Raw genomic sequence first — 7,957 nt, forward strand, 5'->3', positions numbered from 1 at the left:
AAGATGGGGTCTTGCTATGTAAACCAGGGTGGCTTGAACTTGCAAAATAGCCCAACTTTGCCTAGAGTTCACAATCCTCCTGCCTTGGCTTGCCAAGTGCTATGCTTACTGACATGTAGCACTATGTCGGCCTCACTAACAAAGTATCAGCATCTTTAGAAGAAAATAAGGAAACAAACGCTTTTATTTGGCCTGGAGAAACAGACAACTCAGCATACAGAATTAAGGTGCTTGCAGACCTGAAGACCTGAGCTCTGTTCCCAGAGCCCACACAAAGGTGGAGAGAGAAAACTGCCTCCGTGAAATTGTCCTCTGACTGCTACACACATGCCTTAGTATGCATATCCATATCACATGTGTGTATGCACACACACACACCAACAATAATAAAATTAAAAGAATTTTTAGAAATGTTTTTAGACTAACATATATATGTGTGTGTGTGTGTATGTGTGTTTCCATATTGTGTTTATGTGTGTGTGTGTGTGTTTGTATATATTGTGTGTGTATGTGTTGCAACTAAATCTTGGACTGCTTTAGGTTTTATTGATGTTAGTATGCTAGATTTCTTTTTTTAACATGATTTTTTTTTTACTTTTTTTATTACTTATTTACATTTCAAATGTTATTCCCCTTCGAGGTCTCCCCTCCACGATCCCCCATGCCATACCCCTCCCCTCTGCCTCTAAGAGGTTTCCCACCTACCCACTCCCACCTCACCCCTCTAGCATCCCCTTTCTCTGGGGCATCAAGCCTCCACAAGACAGACAAGGCAATCCTCTACTAAATATGTAGTAAAGCCTTAGACCAGCCCATATATACTCTTTGGTTAGTGACTTAGGCCCTGGGAGCCCCGAGGAGTTCAGTTAATTGATACTGTAGGTCTTCTGACAGGGTTGTCATCCCCTTCAGTTCCTTCAGTCCTTCCCCTAACTCTTCCATAGGGGTCCCTGACCTCAGTCCAATGGTTGGCTGGAAGTATCTGCATTTGTCTCAGTCAAGTGCTGGCAAAGCCTCTCAGAGGACAGCCATGTCAGGCTCCTGTCTGCAAGCACATCTTGGTATGGGCAACAGTTTGGTGTCTGTGCATGGGATAGATCTCAAGTTGGGCTGGTCTCTGGATGGCCTTTCCTCAGTCTCTGCTCCATTTTTTGTCCCTACATTTTCTTTAGACAGGAACAATTCTCAAACAAGAATTTTGAAGATGGGTGTGTGGCCCCATGTATATCTACTGAAGGCAGACTCTTCAGGTTACATCTCCCCATTGTTGGACATTTCAACTAATGTCATCCCCATTGGGTGCTGGGAGCCTCTCACATTCCTGGAGTCTAGGACTTTCTAGTGGCTTCCCTCGTTCCTCAACCCACACTGCTGAATATTTCAATTGGTTCTCCTGGCTCTCTAGGGTTCTCTTCTGTCTCCCCCAATACCTGATCCTGCCCCCCTTTTCCCTCCCCCTCCCCTCTCTCACACATGTCCCTTCCTCCCTCTGCTTCCCATAATTATTTTTTTAACATCAATCTTAAGATGATTTTTTCCTAAAGATTCTTCAGCCTTTAACCATATTTCCTAATGACTTCATCTTTAGCAACAGGAAACTATTTCACTATCAGTTTTTCAACATTTGTTAGGTAGACTATTAAATGAAAACAGAAAATCAATAATTTCTGCTCTATTTCAAGTTGCTAATACATGTGCTATTTCCCTGGCTCCCCATTACAGTCTCATGAGATTGGCTGCATTCATTTTTTTTTTTTTTTTTTTACAAATGCAGAAACCTGAGGCACTGATTTACATATACATACAGCTATGGAGTAATGGAGGCAGAAGTAGAAAACAAATCAACCTAACTTTTAAGCCTGTACGATGCAGCTGGGGATGTGTTCATTTGTCAATCTAGAAGAAAAAAATAGGTTCAGCCTTGAGCTCCAAAAAGTGAGAATTCACTTTCCTAGAAACAGAAGAACAAGAAGGAATCAAAGTAAAGCAGCATCAAAGTACTGTGGCCAGCTTGAGGATGCAAGGGTCTATGTAGAAAGGGTAAGGAGGAACTGATTACTGCTAACAACTTGAGCAAGCCAGAAAGCAGCTTCTCCCCAAGAGCCCATATAAAGGAACAAATGTCACAGACCACCCCAGTTGGGTATGGGGGTCTCTGGGACAAGAGTCTTTGAAGGCTAGGTGGGTAAGGATTTGGTGGTGACAAACAGAAACAAACACGGAGGCAGTTTGAATCTGAGCGTATTTTGTAGCTCTCAAGCAAGGGATTTTATACATAAAGAAACAAGTATTACAACTCTTAGAAGGTGTGTTCAGTGAAGCAATCACGGATATCATCATTGTCATTTGGCACAGTAAAGCAAAAAAATCATCCAAGTATGACAACTCTGAAAAGATGTATTTAGTGGGGCAACTATGGATAGAACAGGTAACATCATTGTTATTTGGCACAATAAGAATCATCTAAGTATTACAACTCTGAAAGGATGTATTCAGTGGGGCAGTCATTCAAAATTAGTGGCATATTTCCAAGAGCAGGTTACTAAATTTCTATGGTCAATTATTGTTTAATATCTAGTACCTGAGTTTTTTTGTAAACCTTCAAAGTGTAAATTTAAACTTTTAATTCTTTTTATTTACCATTTACCAAAGCCCACTTCCGATGACACATGTGTAGCCATATGAAATTTTATTATTGGGAAAGTTTTTATCTATCATAATACTATTATGTAATTTTGTAAATGATTTATGAAGTAAAATGCTGGTTTTCCCAGAGAAAACCATAGCTAGTGTCCCCAACTCAAGGGACAGTTTCTTACCCATTTTTCTCACTTAAGATCTTAGCCTAGGCTAGCAGGAACATGTTTAAATAAGAAAAGGAATAAGAAAACAAAACAGATAAATTGTCATGAGAACTATGGCTCAATATTTTGTTCCAGCCAAGAGTTCCACAACCGGTTCCAGGAAGCATCCTTCTTTTAAAGGTTTCACCCTAGTCTGTGAAACTTGTCACACAGATTTTATTGGGGTTGGTGTGACAAGCATAGCCTGGCAGATACCAGAATTTGAGATTTATAGGACTTTGAATAGAGAATTTGGCCACACAGTATTGGACTTCTGATCAACAGAAATGTGAACTCATAAATTTATGTTGTTTTAAATGGCTTTTTAACACTTTTAGTTCCTTATTTTGGTATATGGCATAATTGCTTTGTAATAACACAATAAGTAATGTTATTTATGTTTAAGTATAGAGATTTATTATGAATTTCTGTTATATAAGAAAAGGAATTTTCTTGAATGATAGCAATTAAAAATAATTACTAAATACTAGCATTCTCTTTATTTCTCTCTCTCCCTCTCACTTTTTCTTTCTGTCCTTCTCTGTTTCAAAAGTACACATTTCCACAAATATAACATTTTTAGTGAAAATATTCACTAGTTGCATTGTATCATGTAAATATCCCTCACAGTTGATGGATGTAAAGTGCAATTCATAATATTGCTATTTTGTTCCTCCCAAATCACCTCTGTTGAAAACTCTACTTTTTATGTACCACAAGTTTTCTGACAAACCCATAAAATTCTACATAGTATGGTCAACATATTAAGTAATTCATGAATTCCACCTATTTTTCTTGGAGAACACCCTTGGAGTTCGCTCCCTTCTGATTCATTCTGGATTAGTTATTTTCTGGACTTAACCACTGAGCTGTTATCCTGGGAATTCCTCTCCTGGTTAGCTTCTGTTCCTTAGACTGAAGTTTTTTCTAGCCTGAGTGGACCACACCCTTTGCTAGCTTCCTTAGAAAGATATCATCAGAGGTAACTTTATTTCATTCTTGTTCTAACTGTGTGCCCTTTCAGAAATGATTTTAATAAAACCTTTCTGTATCTCAATAGATCCTCACACAATATTAATTTTCTGCTAGGTAAATAATTCTTCATTGGAAACAATCTCCTCTCAGGATGTAGAAAGCACTCTTCAAATTGCACATATTCTTCTAATGTGTTTTTGCTTCTAAAATAGAACCAGTCCTCCATGATTTCCACCTTCCTGCGCGGAATTGTGTTTTGTCTTCAAGACTTCTTTTGGGAGGTGGGATAGGGGGTTTGTGGAGGGGAAACCAGGAAAGGGGATAACATTTGAAATGTAAATAAATAAAAGATCCAATAAAAAAGACTTCTTTTGGTCTGTAGTGTCTTATAATCTAATGATATGCCTCAGTGCAGACCTTTTGTCTAGTAAGCTGGAATTTTGTGAGTACCTTTTGGAAGAACTAGCCCTTCATTTGTTGCACATCATGTTATTTTTTTATCTACTATGACATATTCTATTGCTTGTGTTTCTAAAACTCTTATTAATTAGCTATTGGATGTACTGGACTGATTTCCTAACTTCTATGTATTTTTTCTCTCAAACTTTCTATTTATTTTTGGCTTTTGTTTTTAGTTTCTGGGAAATTACCTTAATGTGGTTTGAGCCTCAATTCTCATTGGTACAATTTGACAAAAGGCCCTGTATCCTAGGGATGTTGTGAGGGGTCAAAATGACACCTAGAGGGTGCTTAGTATGATGACTTGCCATCAGCAGTAGTTAGAAGCCAGTGCCTTTCTCTCAACAAATGAACATTACAATCTGGGTGGAAACCATATCTAGCTATCACAGTATCATATTATATAGTATATTCTCCCATTAAGATGCTGAACTTGTAATTGACAGTTTTCAATTGCACTGCTTATAGAAAATTTTCATAGCACAGATCAAGTTACCATCATTAACTGTTTCTAAAATCCTTGAAATCAAAAGTATTTTTAAGAAAATGTCTTTTCTTTCTTTCTACCTGAGCTATAAATGCTGAAAACAAACACTGAGTAGCTGTTCTTTGATAATAAAATGGATAGTTTGGAGAACAAATGCACCATTTTCTCAGAATGACAAGATAGTGTAAACTTTTAATATGTGAAGGTTGCCATATACTTTGTCATACAGGCCAAACAATGACAGATCACTACCTGGGGTACCAAGGGGGATAACGCTGCTCACAAACTTCAAGATTCACAGGAGACCTAGATTTGGTACAAACGTTGACCTGCCTGTGTTTAGGGTCTATGAAGACCAGAAGGAGATCCAGAGAAAAAGAAGGTCCAAAACTTCATCTTGCTACTTCATTCAGTCATTGATTCAAATGACTCTGTGGGTACCTGCCAATCAGATTGGATTGCAGCTCTAATTCCTTGGTATACATATATCAATCCTGGATGTGCAGCTTTTTATTGGAGTGTAGCTATAGCCCAGGGATTAAGTGTGTGCCTAGTGTGTAATGCAATCCTGGGTTCAATTCTCAGCACCATTCAGAAGCAGATATTTCTTGTCTATTATGGGTCAGATATCTGCTAGGCATTGCACGATACTGGGCATTACTTCCTTTCCTCTGAGATTCAATTTCTTCCCCACAATAAGAAGAGTGAAAAATAGGAGCCCATGCCAGTTCAATAGTTGCAACTGATTAGTTTTAGGAAAATAATGTAAGCAGATAATGAAAAAATTGTAGATGATCCAAAACTCATAGGTTTCAAAACGTGGAGGAAGAACAAAACAAAAATGATTCCACATGTTATTGTTTGACATAGGAACTGTTGTAAGTATGAATTCTACATGCCTTATACCCACCGTGCTACCAGAGATGAGACAATGATAGCTTTAATGAAAAATAGAATTTGGACCTGGAGTGATGGCTCAGTTGGTAACGTGCTTGCTGTGAAAGCATGAGGACCTGAGTTTTATTTCAGAATTTATGAGCATATGAGTTTGGACCTAAGAACCCATATAAAAAGAGCTAGGCATGCTGGGAGGCAGGGACGAGTGGATCCCCTGGGCTCACTGGTCATCCAGTCCAGGGTGCTTAAAGAGCTCTAGGCCAGTGAGAAGCTCTGTCTTAAGAACAAGGTAGACAACTGCCAAAGAATTGATACCCAAGGGCATCCTCTGGACCCCATTTGCATGTGCAACCCTCATAAGCATACATACAGACAAGGTGGGCCATTCAAACCACACCCCAGTAACCCTCCAACCAGTGTCCATATACACATACCTTTCCCCTTTGGTGTGTACTACTTTCTTTCAGCATCCTCTCTCCAACTGCTGCCAACCCAAAGCCTCCTGATGATTGGCTAACAATTTATTGAGAACTGTTACAAGTGTTTGTATTCTACTCTTTCCCTAATTGCCTCATTTCCTGTCTTGTCTGCTTTCTCATAATATATAAGCTCAATTCATTCTCTATTGAAAGAGATCAAAAATTGTGGATTATTATTCTTGGATAAGATCCCTCTTGTTAGTAGCCCTCAAATCCTGATACTACTTTCATGGTGGATGTTTAAGCATCTTTTCATTGGGAAAAATGGAAACATATAAAAGTAGATATTTTGTTACAATGCATGACCCTGTTGTACTCCTTGCCCAGTGTGAATAATTATCAATATGTTCTATCTTGTATCATGCTTATCTCCACCTATTGTCTATTCCAGACAGAATGAAATAGTTTGAGACAATTCCTAGTCATTGTATACTGTCATCTGCAAATACTTCAACATATATCTCTATAAAGTAACATTTTTTTTATTAAAGAAAAACATAAATTTGGAATGGTTTATTACACCTTTAGTCTCAGATATTTGGTAGGCTGAAGAAGGAAGTTGCTTGAGCCCTGAAATTTGGGACCAGCCTGGACAACATAGACTTCCTATAAATACTAAAATAAATAATCAAACAAAAATATGTATGTGTATGTCTTCAGTATTGTTATACAAGTTCTTTTTTTATTTATTCGAAACAGGGTTTCTCTGTGTAGCCCTGTCTGTCCTGGAACTCACTTTGTAGACCAGGCTGGCCTCGAACTCAGAAATCCACCTGCCTCTGCCTCCCAAGTACTAGGATTAAAGGCATGTGCCACCACAGCCCGGCATAACTTCTTAAAAGTAACAGAAATCTTTACCATTGTCAAATGTTATGTTAATGTTCACATTTCTCCAATTGTCTCATGAATGTTTTCACCACAATTTTCTTAAATCAAGATCCAACTCATGCTGGCTTAAAAAATACTAATACTTTGTGAATTGCAAAGGCAAAAATTTGAGGAAAAACAATTATTTGGCTTTAAAAATCACACTATGTCAGCATCTAGTAATGAATATGACCCTCTCAATACAAAGTCACTCCCTTTTGCCCTTCCAAATTGTTTAATTTCAGGAATTCTTCACAAACATCTGTGGAATAAGAATGAACTACAAACCTAAGTTTGGCTTCAAAAATTTGAAATTCTCACACACTAAAGACACACTCTGAAAACAAGCAAACAAACAAACAAAGACAAACTTGGTCTGGGGCTCTAGAGCATATGTTTAGTGTATGTGAGACCCTGATTTTTACTCCCAGCATCAAAACTAAAATCAAGACAAAATGACTCATCCACATGGATGTCCACCCTTATGCATAAATGCCAACTTTAGTATGTCTGGGGAGTGTTTTGATAATTGGAGGCAGAGAGAACACATCTGTTTTTTATCATCACCCCCATAAGGGTAAGGACCAACATAAGGATGTTGGCAATGTGATCATGAAGGACACCACTTCTGCATGAATCAATTAAGACCAAAGAGTTGCAGCCTTTTAATGAATATTTTGAAGTGCATGAAAAACTTGAAACAAAGTGGGAAAGGGGATTTATGAAATGTATTAGTTTGGCAAGAATTACACATAGTTACATGAGCATATCTCAAATGTGCTGCATTTACACTTGATAATCAAGTTTGCAGTAAGTTGCTGCCTTGAATGCAGCTGGGAAATACTGATCAAAACCCTGTGACTATCACAAGCAAAGCAATCAAATATACCAGTGAGAAAACATCCAGTCAAATTGAACATGGGACACTGGGAGTCACATCCTTGCCACCA

This window comes from Mastomys coucha, chromosome X (assembly GCF_008632895.1).
Source record: "Mastomys coucha isolate ucsf_1 chromosome X, UCSF_Mcou_1, whole genome shotgun sequence".
In the NCBI taxonomy this organism is placed as follows: domain Eukaryota; kingdom Metazoa; phylum Chordata; class Mammalia; order Rodentia; family Muridae; genus Mastomys; species Mastomys coucha.